Raw genomic sequence first — 19,345 nt, 5'->3', positions numbered from 1 at the left:
GGGAGCTGCCAAGTATATCAATCAATTAATAACCAAAGTTAAAACATACTTAGATAAAAATACACTTATACTTGGTGACTTGAATGTAGCACTTTCAATAATTGACAGGTCTTCTAAGCACAACATCTCCAAAGAAACAACTGCTTTTAATGATACACTGGACCAGATGGATTTCACACATATTTACAGAACTTTACATCTAAAAGCAACTGAATACACATTCTTGTAAAGTGAACATGGAACTTTCTCCAGGATAGAACAAATACTGGGCCACAAATCAGGTCTTAACCAATACCAAAAGATTAGGATCCTCACCTGCATATTTTCATAACAAAATGCTTTGAAATTATAACTAAATCACGAGAAGAAGTTTGGAAGGACTTCAACCACATGGAGAATAAGGACCATCTTGCTAAAAGATGAAAAGGTCAACCAGGAATTTAAGGAAGAATTAAAAAGATTCATGGAAACTAATGAGAATGAAGATACAACTGTTCAAAATCTTTGGGATACAGCTGAAGCAGTCCTGAGGGGGAAATACACCACAAAACATGCATCCATCCAAACACTGTAAAGAATTCAAATACAAAAGCCAACCTTGCACCTAAAGGAGCTAGAGAAAAAACAGCAAATAGATCCTACACCAGGGCAGAAGAAGAGAGATAATAAAGATTCTAGCAGAACTCAATGAAATAGAGAACAGAAGAACTGTGGAACCAATCATCAAAACCAGGTTTTAGTTCTTTGAAAGAATGAATAAGATAGAAAAACCATTAGCCAGCCTTATTAAAAAGAAAAGACTCAAATTAATAAAATCATGAATGAGAAAGGAGAGATCACAACCAACACCAAGGAAATACAAACGATGTTAAAAACATATTATGAGCAGCTATAGCCAATAAATTAGGCAACCTAGAAGAAATGGACGCATTTTTGGAAAACCACAAACAACCAAAACTGGAATAGGGAGAAATAGAAAATCTGAACAGGCCAATAACCAGGGAGGAAATTAAAACAGTCATCAAAAACCTCCCAAGACACAAAAGTCCAGGGTCAGATGGCTTCCCTGGGGAAATCTATCAAACGTTTAAAGAAGAAACCATGCCTATTCTACTAAAGCTTTTCAGAAAGATATAAAAAGATGGAATACTTCCAAACTCGTTCTATGAGGCCAGCATTAGCTTAATTCCAAACCAGACAAAGATCCCATCAAAAAGGGGAATTATAGACCAATATCCCTGATGAATACGGATGCAAAAATTCTCAACAAGATACTAGCCAATAGGATCCAACAATACATTAAAAAGATTATTCACCATGACCAAGTGGGATTTATTCCCTGGACACAAGGCTGGTTCATCACTCATAAAACAATCAATGTGATTCATCATATCAGCAAGAGAAAAACCAAGAACCATAGGATCCTCTCAATAAATGCAGAGAAAGCATTTGACAAAATACAGCATCCATTCTGATCAAAACTCTTCAGAGTGTAGGGATAGAGAGAACATTCCTCAGCATCTTAAAAGCCATCTATGAAAAGCCCACAGCAAATATCACACTCAACGGGGAAACACTAGGAGCCTTTCTCCTAAGATGAGGAACAGGGATGTCCACTCTCAGCACTGCTATTCAACATAGTAGTAGAAGCCCCAGCCTCAGCAATCAGGCAACAAAAAGATATAATATGTATTCAAATGGGCAAAGAAGAAGTCAAACTCTCCCTCTTTGCAGAAAACATGATACTATACGTTAAAAACCCAAAGACTCCACCCCAAGATTGCTAGACTCATATAGCAATTTGGCAGTGTGGCAGGATGCAAAATCAATGCCCAGAATTTGGTGGCATTTTTATACACTAGCAATGAGACTGAAGAAAGAGGAATTAAGGTGTCAATCCCATTGACAATTGCACCCAAAAGCATAAGATACCTAAGCATAAACCTAACCAAAGAGGTAAAGGATCTATACCATAAAAACTACAGAACACTTCTGAAGGAAATTGAGTAAGACACAAGAGATGGAAAAATATTCCATGCTCATGGATTGGAAGAATTAATATTCTTAAAATGTCAATGCTACCCAGGGCAATTTACATGTTTAATGCAATCCCTATCAAAATACGATAGACTTTCTTCAGAGAGTTGGAACAAATCATCTTAAGATTTGTGTGGAATCAGAAAAGACCCCGAATAGCCAGGGGAATTTTAAAAAAGAAAACCATATCTGGGGGCATCACAATGCCAGATTTTAGGTTGTACTACAAAGCTGTGGTCATCAAGACAGTGTGGTACTGGCACAAAAACAGACACATAGATTAATGGAACAGAATAGAGAATCCTGAAGTGGACCCTTAACTTTTTGTTTTGTTTTGTTTTGTTTTTGTTTTTGTTTTTGTTTTTGTTTTTGTTTTTGTTTTTGGACCCTCAACTTTATGCTCAACTAATATTCGACAAAGGAGGAAAGTCTATCCACTGGAAAAAATACAGTCTCTTCAATAAATGGTGTCGAAAAATTGGACATCCACATGCAGAAGAATGAAACTGGACTATTCTCTTACACCATACACAAAGATAAACTCAAAATGGATGAAAGATCTAAATGTGAGACAAGATTCCATCAAAATCCTAGAGGACAACACACGCAGCACCCTTTTGAACTTGGCCATAGTTACTTCTTGAAGATACATCCATGAAGTCAAGAGACACAAAAGAAAAAAATTAACTATTGGGACTTCATCAAGATAAGCAGCTTTTGCACAGCAAAAGAAACAGTCAACAAAACTAAAAGACAACCTACAGAATGGAAGTAGATATTTGCAAATGATGTATCAGATAAAGGACTAGTTTCCAAGATCTATAAAGAACTTATTTAACTCAACATCAAAGAAACAAACAATCCAATCATGAAATGGGCAAAAGACATGAAGAGAAATCTCACAGAGGAAGACATAGACATGGCCAACAAGCACATGAGAAAATGCTCCACATCACTGGCCATCAGGGAAATACAAATCAAAACCTCCATGAGATACCACCTCACACCAGTGAGAATGGGGAAAATTAACAAGTCAGGAAACAACAAATTTTGGAGAGGATGTGGAGAAAGGGGAACCTGCTTGCACTGTGGGTGGGAATGTGAACTGGTGCAACCACTCAGGAAAACTGTGTGGAGGTTCCTCAAAGAGTTAAAAATAGATGTGCCCTAAGACCCAGCAATTGCACTGCTGGGGATTTACCCCAAAGATACAGATGCAGTGAAATGCCGGGACACCTGCACTCCGATATTTATAGCAGCAATGTCCACAATAGCCAAACAGTGGAAAGAGCCCCGGTGTCCATTGAAAGATGAATGGATAAAGAAGATGTGGTCTCTGTGTACAATGGAATATTACTCAGCCATTAGAAACGACAAATACCCACCATTTGCTTCGACGTGGATGGAACTGGAAGGTATTATGCTGAGTGAAATAAGTCAATTGGAGAAGGACAAACATTATATGGTCTCATTCATTTGGGAAATATAAAAATAGTGAAAGGGCATAAAGGGGAAAGGAGAAAAAAGGAGTGGGAAATATCAGTAAGGGAGACAGAACATGAGAGACTCCTAACTCTGGGAAACAAAAAAGACGAGGTAGAAAGGGAGGTGGGCGGGTGGTGGGGGTGACTGGGTGACGGGCACTGAGGGGGGCACTTGGCGGGATGAGCACTGGGTGTTATGCTATATGTTGGCAAATTGAACTCCAATAAAATAAATTTAAAAAATCTGGCTTTGAGCTGGTTTTCATAGTTGGCTGCATGTTTATGCTGGAGGTTGAGAGGGAAATGGCATCTGCCAAGTCCTCTGTTTCTATTGAAGTCTACCACCAAAATCTTCCTGCTGGGACACACTGTGATTAGTAAATAACTATTTCCTATGCCCAGTTCTTTTTCAAATAGTTGCACATATGCTTTGTCTCTGCCAGCTCTTCTTTATGCTATCTCTTTAAGGGCACTTACACAGTTCTCTATCATGCTCCAGGCTCTCCCAGAGCCAAGCCCAGTAATTTATTTTATGTTATGTTGTTATGTTATGTTATGTTATGTTATGTTATGTTATGTTACGTTATTATTTTATTTTATTTTATTTTATTTTATTTTATTTTATTTTATTTTATTTTATTTTATTTATTTGAGAGAGAGCAGGTAGAGGGGACCATAGGGGGCAATTTTCAAGCAGAGTCCTCACTGAGTGCAGAGCGTTACATGGGACTGGATTCCAGAATCCATGAGATCACAATGTGACCCGAAAACAAGTCAGATGCTCAACTGACTGAGCCACACAGGGGCCTTCTTTTTTCTTTTTTTTAGGGGAGAGTGCAAACAGGAGTGGAGAGGGCAGAAGAGTGAGGGAAAGAATCACAGCAGGCTCCTTCCTTGGTGTGGAGCCCACCATGGGGCTTGATCTCATTACCTTGAAAGCAAGACCTGAGCTGAAATCAAAAGTCAGACGCTTAACTGACAGAGCCACCTAGGCAACCCAAGCCCACTAATTTTTAAAGCTACAGTGTTAAAAAAAAGATAAAGTTCTAGGTTTAAAGTCCCATTGTTTCTAAAAACTCATGAAATTCAGCCCCTCTGGTTTTCAAAGTCAAATGATATGGTGATTCATTTTCCCTGTGTGGAATCTCTAGTGTGAAGATCTGTTTCTCTCCCCCTCTCCATGTCCATGGCTCCGTCTTGCAGATAGCCTGATGGTCTGTTTAACTCCTGACATCTACTCCACCCTTACTAGTGTCTTTGGTGTGTCCTGTTATCCAAATTTAGTTTGGGAGGTTGTTTTGCCCATCTTTGGTCATTTTCTGGATTATTTATACTGATGTGAGTGTTTTCTACTGTCCATGGGATGAGGTGAGCTATAGTCCTCCTACTATGCCATTTCCCCAGAAGTCTCTTGGATGCTTTGTAAAAGAAATGTATTTCAATCTGTACGATGCTGGTACATAGGCAATTTCAGATTTTCTAGGTATGCATTAAGTCATCTAAAATTAATTACTTGCTTTCCAAACCTATAACTTTTTATTTATTTACTTATCCTTCTCAGACCAAATCCTTTAGTAGAAAACTGAATAAAATCAGTGATAGTGACCAGTCTTCTCTAATTCCTGAATTCAGTGGAAAACTTTCCAATATTTCCTAATTATCATATGTGCTGTGACATTTTTGTAGCGTCTTGTGGTGTGCAGTACAGTCCTCCAAAAATATCCATGCCCTATCTCTTGAATTCATGAATATATTAGATTATATAAAAAAGGGATTTTGTAGATCTAATTAGGACTAGATGGCTTAAAATAGTGAGATTATCCAGATGGGCCCAATATGATTGCATGGGTCTTTAATAGCAGAGTAATTTTTCTTTTCTTTTTTTTTTTTTTGATATTTTTTACTGGAGTTTGATTTGGCAACATACAGCATAACACCCAGTGCTCATCCCATCCAGTGGCCCCCTCAGTGCCCGTCATCCAGTCACCCCATCCCCCTGCCCACCTCCCCTTCCACTACCCCTTGTTCGTTCCCCAGAGTTAGGAGTCTCTCATGTTGTCACTCTCACTGATATTTCCCACTCATTTTCTCTCCTTTACCCTTTATTTGACTATTTTCCAATATCCTAGGGAGAAACAACCAAGGAAAAATTCTGATTAGTCCAACTTAAATCAGCTATCTACCTCAGTATCAACTAATTGGTAGATAGAAAAGGGGCATTTCCACATTTAATGAGAAACCTCTCCCAAAGCCTAAAGGTTAGAGAGGAGGTATTAGGCATTTACAAGGAAAGAATAATTCAATTTGAGGGATGCCTGGGTGGTTCTGTGGTTGGGCGCCTGCCTCCGGCTCAGGGCGTGATCTTGGAGTCCTGGCATCAAGTCCCACATCAGGCTCCCTGCATGGAGCCTGCTTCTCACTCTGCCTATGTCTCTGCCATTCTCTCTCTCTGCCTCTCTCATGAATAAATAAAATATTTTAAAAAGTTCAATTTGAAAATAATGAAAGGTTTATGTAGCTAGAAGATAATGAAAAAGTGCCTTGGAATAGATCATAACAGGCTTTTTATGCCAAACTGACTGGTTTGAATGTTATTCAGTAGATAGGGGGAAATCATTAAAGATTGTTTTAGCAGAAAGCAACATGGCAGAGTTAGATTAACATTAATCTTCCATCAGTTAAAAAAAAAATCTTCCACCAGTTAGTGAAGTGCATTTGAGTAGGGATGGCTAAGATCAGTGGTTCTCAAACTTATGATACATATATAAGACATACTTATGATGCTATTATAAAAGTACATATTCCAGTCATCTGGTCTCAGATATTCTGTTTCTGGGGTATATTCTAGGCAACAATATTTATAATCAGCACCTCAAACATTTCCTACATAACATACACTGAGGTCAGGTGTTTCATACATGCATGTACATACATACATACTCAAAGGTTTCATACATATAAATGTTACTTACATATATAGTATTTGAGAACTTCAGCTCTGATTTGCATTTATCCCAATTTTCTTAATTAATGCACTAGTGGTGTAATTTGGAGTGCAGAGGAATATGGTAGGCAGAAGAATACACACTGTCTCCAAAGCAGGCAGCCATGACTCAGGTCAAGTCAAATATTGCCATGCAGGAAAGTCAAATCATTTTTTTAATCTGCTTTCTCAGGAGAAACAAGGTATCTGAATTCTTATGGGAACTCTCCTCATTTTTAAATGTTTAATATGGTGTGTGTGTGTGTGTGTGTGTGTGTGTGTGTGTGTGTAAACCAAACCAAACAACTTTTCATTGGATTTGGTTCAAGTACAGCTAATGTGAGCAGATGTTCCCCCAGGTGTACATCTGCTCTTTCTTGACTAGTCAGTCCTGGATATATATGATGTCTGTCTATCTATCTATCATCTGTCGTTGTGTGTTCTTGGCCTCATATTTACATTTACTTACATTTACACTGACATTTACTTCTATGGTGTTGTATATGTCAATATGACCTCTTTAGACTTTGACTGTGTCTCCCTAACTCAACCAATAGTTTTTCAAAAGCAGGGACAACATCTTTTATTTCAAATATACTGTACTCTGGGAAGCGAACAAGGGGTAATGGAAGGGAAGGTGGATTGGGGGATGGGATGACTGAGTGATGGACATATATATAAAAATATATATTAAATATATAAATGTATATAAATATGTATTATATATAAATTTATATATAAATTAATGTAATGTAAATGTAAAATAGACATTATATATTTATATACACTTATATATTTAATATATATTAAAAAAACAAAAACACAAATCCGCTCTACTTACAATGAGGATATGATAAAGAAGGTAAAGGATTGACTTATGCAAAGAGAATAGGTGCCATTCATGGTTACTGTGTTTTAGTGATCATGACCCGTACAGCCTAGCATTAAAATATATTTGACAACTACTCATGAAGGGGAAAATAGTCAATATTATATTTTCACTTAAGTTTCCTTATGCTACATATATTTATGTATATATCTTTCTTGCATTATTCTCTTTTCATTTCTGCAGTACAGTATATACTGTGTATTGTACAAATGTTTCCCCATGCTTACTTTTCAAATGGTTTCTCAGAGCAGATGTTCCCCCAGGTGTACTTTCTTCCTCGTTTACTAGCCTTTCTTTCTATACAAACAACAGATTGCTTTTTAGCTGTACTTCAGATTTAAGGAGAAAAAAAAATCACCACTACAGATGTTTACTTCTCTCCCCACTCCAAGATTTTCAGCAAAAATTTTTAGAGAAAATTTGCATTACTTACATCCTTCTTCCTCTTTTTCTTCCCTGCTTCCTAAATGGCATATTATAAAGCTTGGCTTTCAAATCATTCTCATAGAATTATCCTCTGAATTTTATGAACAAAATTGCCTTCTTAGAGTATTAGCATTAGATGAAAATGTTGTATTCAAAGACTCATAAGCAACACTTGCTTGTCAAAGTATTAGCCAAATAGAATACTTTTACATTCTCTGAAATTAAAAGGGGATAATTAGAAGAATTTTTCTTTATCTAAAATTAATTCATTTCATCATCATAAAGGGAGATTTTGGGACTAAGAATAAAAATACGGGTGTAAAATACTGGAATTCACATACCTACTATATATAGTAATAATAATTACACAATGCAATTATGTATTATATTACTAGATCTTACAATTGAATAGTATTTTGCAGTTTACAAAGCATTTTTACTTACCCTACCCCATTTATTCCTCATACAGGCTAACATAGGTTGTATTTTTATCAGTTGTACAGTTAAAGTCTGAGAAATGATTTATCCAAGCTCCCACAGTCAGCAAACAGAGGTGCCAACACTCCAACCTAAATTCAGTTTTTTTTTTCCTCCACTGGACTAACCTGCTTCTTTGTCACTTCTATAATGACTTTAAAAGTTTACTCCATTGTATTTTTAAGTTTTGTTGAAATCTAATTCAAATATTATATATTTCATCCATCTAAAGGATACAATTTAATTAATACTTGTTAGTATTCACAGAATTGTGCAACCACTACTAAAATCTAATTTTAGAATATTTTCATCACCCCAAAAAGAAACATCATACCCATTAGCAGTCTCCCCACTCTCCTTCACTCCAGAGCCTAGGAACTACCAATCTACTTTCTATCTTTATAGTTTTGTCTCTTCTGGGCATTTCATATAAATGCAATTATACAATATGTGGTCTTTGGTGTTTGGCAAGATTCATCTATGTTGTAGCATGTACTTCATTTCTTTTTATGGCTGAATAATATTTCATTGAATGAAAAATACAATGTGTGGACAGTAAAAGTTTTGTTTATCTGCCTGTTAGTTGATGAATATTCATGTTTTTTCCACTTTCTGGTTATTGCAAATAATACTGCTAAGAATATGCAATTGCTTTTTCACATGTAATATACCCTCAGCATTTTTCATTTGGGGAGTCTGTCCAAAAGCCCACAGAAGAGTATACTTTGGGCTCTTTGGGGTATCTGAGAAAACTTGAGTATGGCTAGAAGCCCAGAATAAAGATTTTGAAGCACAGAGTAGGGAACGCTGAGATTAGAGTTTTAGGAAGTTATCAGATCCAGAGAGGCCATAGAGAAAATTTTAAGGATTTTATATTTTTCCTAAGAGCACAGTGAAAGCCACTGAAGAGTTTTAATAAAGCTAGTAAAGTGATTCGTTTGTAATTGTAGAAAGATCACTCTGGTTATATTATGGAGAAATGACTGGAATCAAAGCAGGAGAATTTATTGGACTATATATCAGCAATTCCTCTAGAAAAAATCAAGTCTGAGGGAGAAGTAACGATGGTGGAGAAGTAGGGGAACTTAATTTCATCTGGTCCCTGGAATTCATCTAGATAGTTATCAAATCATTCTGAACACGTGTGAAATCAATCAGAGATCTGAGAAAAGAGTTGCTGCAATTCTACAAATATACAAGTGGATACTTTTTGCAAGGTAGGAGATGCGGAGATGCGGAATCCAGGACAATATATTAGAAGATAAACTGTGGAGGGGAGGGATATTGCTTAAGGAGGCTACCAGAAATTATAATAAGTGGTAGAGAGCAAAATCAGAACTTTTAACAGTCTACTACAGATGGGCGTGTCCCTGGCTTTAAATTGCTCAGGTGGTAAAGTGGGGTGGAATCCCGGGTGAGACAGCATCTCAGGAACCCCAGCAACGCAAAAAGAGAGGGGATGCCTGAGTTCAGAGTAATGAAGCATTGGAACATGGAAGCTGGCTGAAAACAGTGAGTTTAGGCACTGACTTTCTGCGTGGTGTTGACATAATCTGCAAACTGCTACATGGTCAGGTGACTGCTTTCTATAGGAGGAGGACCAGGGAAAGATCCTGCCTCCCTCCCCCAGGAGGAATGGCATGGGCCCACGTGGCAAGAGTCCATAAAGTTTTGAGACTGGAAACTGGGTTGCATACCTGAGATAAAAACATTTGGTCAAAGCCTAGGTGAACACAAAGTTAGAATAGAAGGCAGGGAGACAAGAGTAATTGATTTTTTTTCTGAGGATTCACTGGAGAGAGGGGGGCACTAACTTTCAGCTCCAGTTCTAGACATTGGGACACCTCCGTTTACATCTCCCCCATCACTGAATGAAGCATTGGGGAGCAAAATAGCACCACATAGATCAATACAGAGCCACTTACACTGACCGTGGCCACCTAGCAAGCCATGGGGGGTGGGGTGGGGAGGCATAATTCCACCCTGGAAAAGACACCTGAAGGGTCACTATAACAGGCTCCTTTCTCAGAAGACCAGCAGGAACAATCAGCTAACTCCAAATTTACTGATCATAGAGAACTGCAAAAGTCGGCTTATGGCGAAAAGAGTATATAGCATTCATGGTATTATTATTATTATTATTATTATTATTATTATTATTATGTCTTTCAGTTTTATCTTTTTCAACTATTTTCATATTCTTTTATATCATCTAGCTAGCTACCTATCGAATCTTTGGTTTCCTTTCATTATATTTTATTTTATTTTTGTATATATGTAAGTTTTTCTTGACTTCATATTTTGGGATCTAGTTTATTTTTTTCACAAATTTATTTTTTATTGGTGTTCATTTCAATTTGCCAACATATAGAATAACACCCAGTGCTCATCCCATCAAGTGCACCACTCAGTGCCAGACACCCAGTCATCCCCAAACCCCGCCAACCTCCTGTTCTACCACCCCTAGTTCCTTTCCCAGAGTTAGGAGTCTCTCATGTTCTGTCTCCCTTTCTGATATTTCCCACTCATTTTTTCTCCTTTCCCCTTTATTCCCTTTCATTAATTTTTATATTACCCAAATGAATGAGACCATATAATGTTTGTCCTTCTCCGATTGACTTATTTCACTCAGCATAATACCCTCCAGTTCCATCCACGTCAAAGCAAACGGTGGGCATTTGTCGTTTCTAATGCCTGAGTAATATTCCATTGTATCCATAGACCACATCTTCTTTATCCATTCATCTTTTGATGGACACCAAGGCTCCTTCCACAGTTTGGCTATTGTGGACATTGCTGCTAGAAACATCAGGGTGCAGTTGTCCCGACGTTTCACTGCATCTGTATCTTTGGGGTAAATCCCCAACATTGCAATTGCTGGGTCATAAGGCAGGTCTATTTTTAACTCTTTGAGGAACCTCCACACAGTTTTCCTGAGTGGTTGCACCAGTTCACATTCCCACCCACAGTGCAAGAGGGTTCCCCTTTCTGCACATCCTCTCCAACATTTGTTGTTTCCTGCCTTGTTAATTTTCCTCATTCTCACTGGTGTGAGGTGGTATCTCATGGTGGTTTTGATTTGTATTACCCTGATGGCCAGAGATGTGGAGCATTTTTTCATGTGCTTGTTGGCCATGTCTATGTCTTCCTCTGTGAAATTTCTGTTCATGTCTTTTACCCATTTCATGATTGGATTGTCTGTTTCTTTTGTGTTGAGTTTAATAAGTTCTTTATAGATCTTGGATACTAGCCCTTTATCTGAGAGGTCACTTGTAAATATCTTCTCCCATTCTGTAGGTTGTCTTTTAGTTTTGTTGACTGTATCTTTTGCTGTGAAAAAACTTCTTATCTTGATGAAGTCCCTATAGTTCATTTTTGCTATTGTTTCTATTGCCTTCACGGATGTATCTTCAAGAAGTTACTGTGGCCAATTTCAAAAAGGGTGTTGCCTGTGTTCTCCTCTAGGATTTTGATGGAATCTTGTCTCACATTTAGATGTTTCATCCATTTTGAGTTTATATTCGTGTATGGTGCAAGGGAGTGGTCTAATTTCATCCTTCTGCATGTGGCTGTCCAATTTTCCCAGCACCATTTATTGAAGAGACTGTCTTTTTTCCAGTGGATAGTCTTTCCTCCTTTGTTGAATAGTAGTTGGCCATAAAGATGAGGGTACACTTCTGGATTCTCTATTCTGTTCCATTGATCTATGTGTCTGTTTTTGTGCCAATACCACACTGTCTTGATGACTACAGCTTTGTAGTACAACCTGAAATCGCATTGTGATGCCCCCAGCTCTGGTTTTCTTTTTTAAACTTCCCCTGGCTATTCAGGGTCTTTTCTGAGTCCACACAAATCATAAAATAAGTTGTTCCAACTCTCTGAAGAAAGTCCATGATGTTTTGATAGGGATTGCATTAAACCTTTAAATTGCCCTGGGTAACGTTGACATTTTCACTATATTAATTCTGCCAATCCATGAGCATGGAATATTTTTCCATCTCTTTGTGTCTTCCTCAATTTCTTTCAGAAGTGCTCTGTAGTTTTTAGGGTATAGATCCTTTACCTCTTTGGTTAGGTTTATTCCTAGGTATCTTCTGCTTTTGGGTGCAATTGTAAATGGGATTGACTCCTGAATTTCTCTTTCCTCAGTCTCATTGTTAAGTGTATAGAAATTCCACTGATTTCTGGGCATCGATTTTTGTATCCTGCCACACTGCCCAATTGCTGTCTGAGTTCTAGCAATCTTGGGGTGGAGTCTTTGAGTTTTCTACGTCGAGTATCATGTTATTGGCAAAGAGGGAGAGTTTGACTCCTTCTTTGCCAATTTGAAGGCCTTTTATTTCTTTTTGTTGCCTGATTGCTGAGGCTAGAACTGCTAGTATTATGTTGAATAGCAGTGGTGAGATTGGACATCCTTGTCTTCTTCCTTCCTATTTTAGATATGATAGTGTTTCTCGAGGGAAGTGGGGAATATTTTGTACATTAACTATGCAGAATAAAAGATGTACTTAAAAAAAAACCAGGATCTGGTTTATTTTTTCTGTTTTACTTTTTGTTTATTTCTTATTTTGTTTTGTTTCTTTTTTTCTAGTTTATTTCTATTTTTCTGGTATTTTTGCTATTTTTATCTTTCATCTCTTTCCTCTGCTCTTTTTTGGACATAAGGGCAGTATGAAGAAACTCACACCAAAAGAAAGAAGAGGAGGCAGTACTCACTGCTAGGAATTTAATCATTATGGATATACTTAAAATATCAGAATTAGAATTCAAAACATCAGTTATAAAGACCCTAGCTGGACTTAGAAAACAGCATAGAAGACAGTAGAGAATCCCTTAGTGTAGAAATAAAAGAACTAAAATCTGATCTGTCCAAACTTAAAACTGCTATTACTGAGATGTAGGCAAAAATAGAGTCTGTAACTGCTAGTATAGGTGCAGCAGGAGAGAGGGTCAGTGATATAGAAGGCAAAATGATGAATAAAGAAGCTGAGAAAAAGAGAGGAAAACTACTGAATCATGAAGGGAGAATTACAGAAATCAGCAATACCATAAAGCTAAATAATATTTGCGTAATAATAGTCCCAGAAGAGAAGGAAGAGAGAGAGTCAGAGGGACTGTTTGATCAACTTACACCTGAGAACTTCCCTAATCCTGGGAAGAACACAGGTCTTTCAGGACAGAAGGCACAGAAAACCCCTTTCAAAATCAATGAAAATAAGTCAACATTTCAACATATAATAGTGAAGCTGGAAAATTTCAGGGATAAAGAGAAAATCCTGAAAGCAGCCTGGGACAAGAGGTCTTTAACCTACAAAAGCAGACATATAGGCTGGCAGCAGACCTGTCCACAGAGACCTAGCAGGCAAGAAAGGACTGGAATAATATATTCAATATGCTAAATGGGAAAAATATGCAACCAAGAATACTTTATCCAGCAAGGCTGTTATGCAGAATAGGAGAGAGAAAAATGTTTGGAGGAAAAACAAAAACTAAAGGATTTGTCAACTCTAAATCAGCACTACAAAAAATTTTAAAGGGGATCCTTTGGGTAAAAAGAAAGCAAAAAAGTAACAAAGATGAGATATGAGCAATCTACAGAAACAGTGACTTTACAGGTAATATAATTGCACCAATTCATATATTTCAAAAATTACTCTAAATGTAAAAGGATTAATGCTCTGATCACAAGACATGGGATATCAGATTGGATAAAATGAAAAGATTGATCAATATGCTATCTACAAGAGACTAATTTTAGACCCAAAGACAACTAGAGATTAAAAGTAAGGGGATGAAGAACATTTATCGTACTAATGGATATCAAAAGAAAGCTGGAGTAACAATCTTTATATTAGACAAACTAGATTTTAAACCAAAGACTATATTAAGAGATGAGGAATGACACTGTATCATAATAAAAGGGTCTATCCAACAAGTTCTAACAATTGCAAATATTTATGTCCCTTACTTGGGAGCAGCCAATTATATAAACCAATTAATAGTAAAATTAAACTACACTGATGACAATACAATAATAGTAGGGGACTTTAACACTCCATTCACAGCTATGGACAGATTAAGAAGAATATCAACAAGAAACAAGGATTTTGAAAGACATACTGGACCAGATGGACTTCACAGATATATTCAGATTATTTCATCCTAAAGCAACAGAATACACATTCCTCTTGAGTTCACATGGAACTTTCTCCAGAATATATCACATACTGGATCACAAATCACCTCTCAACCATGATGAAAAGACTGAGATAATACCATGCATATTTTTATACCACAATGCTTTAAAACTGAGTCAAAGGAGAAAATTTGTAAGAAACACACACATGGAGGTTAAAGAACATCCTACTAAAAAATGAATGGGTCCACATGGAAATTAAAGAAGAATTAAAAAGATATGGAAACAAGTGAAAATTAAAACATGACAGTTCAGAACCTTTGGGATACACCAAAGACAATCCTAAGTAGGATGTATATAACAATGCAAGCCTTTCTCAAAAATAAGAAAACTCTCAAATACACAACCTAACCTTACACCTAAAGGAGTTGGAAAAAGAACAGCAAATAGAGTCTAAATCCAGTAGGAGAAGGTAAATAATAAAGATTAGGGCAGAAATCAATGACATAGTATCAAAAGAGTAGTAGAACAGATAAGCAAAACTAGGAATTTTTTTCTTTGAAAGAATTAATAAGATCGATAAACCCCTATCCAGGCTTTTCAAAAAGAAAAGAGAAAGGAAAGAAAAAAGAAAGAAGAAAGGATCCAAATAAATAAAATGATAAATGAAAGAGGAGAAATCAGAACCAACACTGAAGAAATATAAACAATTATAATAGAATATTTGAGCAATCATATGGCAACAAATCAGGCAATCTGGAAGAAATGGATGCATTCCTAGAGACATACAAAACTACCAAAACTAAAACAGGATGAAATAGAAAACCTGAACAGACCCGTAACTAGCACAGAAATTGAAACAGTAATCAAAAATCCCCAACAAACAAAAGTCCAGGACCAGATGGCTTCCAAGTAGAATTCTAACAAAGATTTAAAAAAGAATTAATACATATTCTGAAGCTGTTTAAAACAAACAGAAGTGGAAGGACAACTTCCAAACTCATTCTATGAGGCCAGCATTACACTGATCCCCAAACCAGACAATGGCTTCACCAAAAAAAGAGAATTACAGACCAACATCCCTGACAAACATGGATGCCAAAATTCTCACCAAATTACGAGCCAATAGGATCCAGTAGTACACTAAAAGAATTATTCACTATGATCAAGTGGGATTTATTCCTGGGCTGCAAGGATCGTTGAACATCTGCAAATCAATCAGTTTGGTACATCACATAAAAAAGGAAAGGACAAGAGCCATATGATCCTCTAAAAAGATGGAGAAAAAGAATTTTGACACAACACAGCATCCTTTCTTTTTTTAAAAAATTAATTTTTATTGGTATTCAATTTACCAACATACAGAAAAACACCCAGTGCTCATCCCATCAAGTGTCCGCCTCAGTGCCCGTCACACATTTCCCTCCCGCCCCCCCGCCCTCCTCCCATTCCACCACCCCTAGTTCATTTCCCAGAGTTAGGAGTCTCTATGTTCTGTCTCCCTTCCTGATATTTCCCAACATTTCTTTTCCCTTCCTTTATATTCCCTTTCACTATTATTTATATTCCCCAAATGAATGAGAACATACACTGTTTGTCCTTCTCTGATTGACTTATTTCACTCAGCATAATACCCTCCAGTTCCATCCACGTTGAAGCAAATGGTGGGTATTTGTCGTTTCTAATTGCTGAGTAATATTCCATTGAATACATAAACCACATCTTCTTTATCCATTCATCTTTCGATGGACACCGAGGCTCCTTCCACAGTTTGGCTATTGTGGCCATTGCTGATAGAAACATCGGGGTGCAGGTGTCCCGACGTTTCATTGCATCTGAATCTTTGGGGTAAATCCCCAACAGTGCAATTACTGGATCGTAGGGCAGGTCTATTTCTAACTCTTTGAGGAACCTCCACATAGATTTCCAGAGGGGCTGCACCAGTTCACATTCCCACCAAGAGTGTAAGAGGGTTCCCTTTTCTCCACATCCTCTCCAACATTTGTTGTTTCCTGCGTTGTTAATTTTCCCCATTCTCACTGGTGTGAGGTGGTATCTCATTGTGGTTTTGATTTGTATTTCCGTGAGGGCAAGTGATACAGAGCATTTTCTCATGTGCATGTTGGCCATGTCCATGTCTTCCTCTGTGAGATTTCTCTTCATGTCTTTTGCCCATTTCATCATTGGATTGTTTGTTTCTTTGCTGTTGAGTTTCATAAGTTCTTTATAGATTTTGGAAACTAGCCCTCTATCTGATACATCATTTGCAAATATCTTCTCCCATTCTTTAGGTTGTCTTTTAGTTTTGTTCACTGTATCCTTTGCTGTGCAAAAGCTTCTTATCTTGATGAAGGCCCAATAGTTCATTTTTGCTTTTGTTTCTTTTGCCTTTGTGGGTGTATCTTGCAAGAAGTTACTGTGGCCGAGTTCAAAAAGGGTGTTGCCTGTGTTCTCTTCTATGATTTTGATGGACTCTTGTCTCACATTTGGATCTCTCATCCATTTTGAGTTTATCTTTGTGTATGGTGAAAGAGAGTGGTCCAGTTTCATTCTTCTGCATGTGGATGTCCAATTTTCCCAACACCATTTATTGAAGAGACTGTCTTTCTTCCAATGGATAGTCTTTCCTCCTTTATCAAATATTAGTTGACCATACACTTCAGGGTCCACTTCTGGGTTCTCTATTCCGTTCCATTGATCTATGTGTCTGTTTTTGTGCCAGTACCACACTGTCTTGATGACCACAGCTTTGTAGTACAACCTGAAATCTGGCATTGTGATGCCCCCAGCTATGGTTTTCTTTTTTAAAATTCCCCTGGCTATTCGGAGTCTTTTCTGAGTCCACACAAATCTTAAAATAATTTGTTCTAACTCTCTGAAGAAAGTCCATGGTATTTTGATAGGGATTGCATTAAACGTGTAAATTGCCCTGGGTAACATTGACATTTTTACAATATTAATTCTGGCAATCCATGAGCATGGAATATTTTTCCATCTCTTTATGTCTTCCTCAATTTCTTTCAGAAGTGTTCTATAGTTTTTAGGGTATAGATCTTTTACCTCTTTGCTTAGGTTTATTCCTAGGTATCTTATGCTTTTGGGTGCAATTGTAAATGGGATTGACTCCTTAATTTCTCTTTCTTCAGTCTCATTGTTAGTGTATAGAAATGCCATTGATTTCTGGGCATTGACTTTGTATCCTGCCACGCTACCAAATTGCTGTATGAGTTCCAGCAAACTTGGGGTGGAGGCTTTTGGGTTTTCTATGTAGAGTATCATGTCATGGGCGAAGAGGGAGAGATTGACTTCTTTTTTGCCAATTTGAATGCCTTTAATGTCTTTTTTTGTCTGATTGCTGAGGCAAGGACTTCCAGTACTATGTTGAATAGCAGTGGTGAGAGTGGACATCCCTGTCTTATGGAAAGGCACTTTCCATCTTAGGGAAAGGCTCCCAGTGCTTCCCCGTTGAGAATGATATTTGCTGTGGGCTTTTCGTAAATGGCTTTTAAGATGTCGAGGAAAGTTCCCTCTATCCCAACACTCTGAAGGGTTTTGATCAGGAACGGATGCTGTATTTTGTCAAATGCTTTCTCTGCATCTAATGAGAGGATCATATGGTTCTTGGTTTTTCTCTTGCTGATATGATGAATCACATTGATGGTTTTACGAGTGTTGAACCAGCCTTGTGTCCCAGGGATAAATCCTACTTGGTCATGGTGAATAATTTTCTTAATGTGTTGTTGGATCTTATTGGCTAGTATCTTGTTGAGAATTTTTGCATCCATGTTCATCAGGGATATTGGTCTGTAATTCTCCTTTTTGGTGGGATCTTTGTCTGGTTTCGGAATTAAGGTGATGCTGGCCTCATAGAACGAATTTGGAAGTACTCCGTCTCTTTCTATCTTTCTAAACAGCTTTAGCAGAATAGGTATGATTTCTTCTTTAAACGTTTGATAGAATTCCCCTGGGAAGCCATCTGGCCCTGGACTCTTGTGTCTTGGGAGGTTTTTGATGACTGCTTCAATTTCCTCCCTGGTTATTGGCCTGTTCAGGTCTTCTATTTCTTCCTGTTCCAGTTTTGGTAGTTTGTGGCTTTCCAGGAATGCATCCATTTCTTCTAGATTTCCTAATTTATTGGCGTATAGCTGTTCATAATATGTTTTTAAAATCGTTTGTATTTCCTTGGTGTTGGTAGTGATCTCTCCTTTCTCATTCATGATTTTATTAATTTGAGTCTTCTCTCTCTTCTTTTTAATAAGGTTGGCTAATGGTTTATCTATCTTATTAATTCTTTCAAAGAACCAACTCCTAGTTCTGTTGATGTGTTCCACAGTTCTTTTGGTCTCGATTTCATTTAGTTCTGCTCGAATTTTAATTAACTGTCTTCTTCTGCTGGGGGTGGGGTCCATTTGTTGCTTTTTCTCTAGTTCCTTTATGTGTAAGGTGAGCTTTTGAATTTGAGTTCTTTCCAGTTTTTGAATGGATGCTTGTATTGCGATGTATTTCCCCCTCAGGACTGCTTTTGCTACATCCCAAAGATTTTGAACGCTTGTATCTTCATTCTCATTAGTTTCCATGAATCTTTTTAATTCTTCCTTAATTTCCTGGTTGACCTTTTCATCTTTTAGCAGGATGGTCCTTAACCTCCACGTGTTTGTGGTCCTTCCAAACTTCTTGTTGTGATTAAATTCTAATTTCAAGGCATTATGGTCTGAGAATATACAGGGGACTATCCCGATCTTTTGGTATCGGTTCAGACCCGTTTTGTGACCCAGTATGTGGTGTATTCTGGAGAAAGCTCCATGTGCACTTGAGAAGAATGTGTATTCAGTTGAGTTTGGATGTAAAGTTCTGTAGATATCTGTGAAATCCATCTGGTCCAGTGTATCATTTAAAGCTCTCGTTTCTTTGGA

This window comes from Vulpes lagopus, chromosome X (genome assembly GCF_018345385.1).
Source record: "Vulpes lagopus strain Blue_001 chromosome X, ASM1834538v1, whole genome shotgun sequence".
Taxonomy (NCBI): Eukaryota; Metazoa; Chordata; class Mammalia; order Carnivora; family Canidae; genus Vulpes; species Vulpes lagopus.
The sequence above is the reverse complement of the archived record's forward strand: the minus strand, read 5'-3'. Positions refer to the sequence as shown.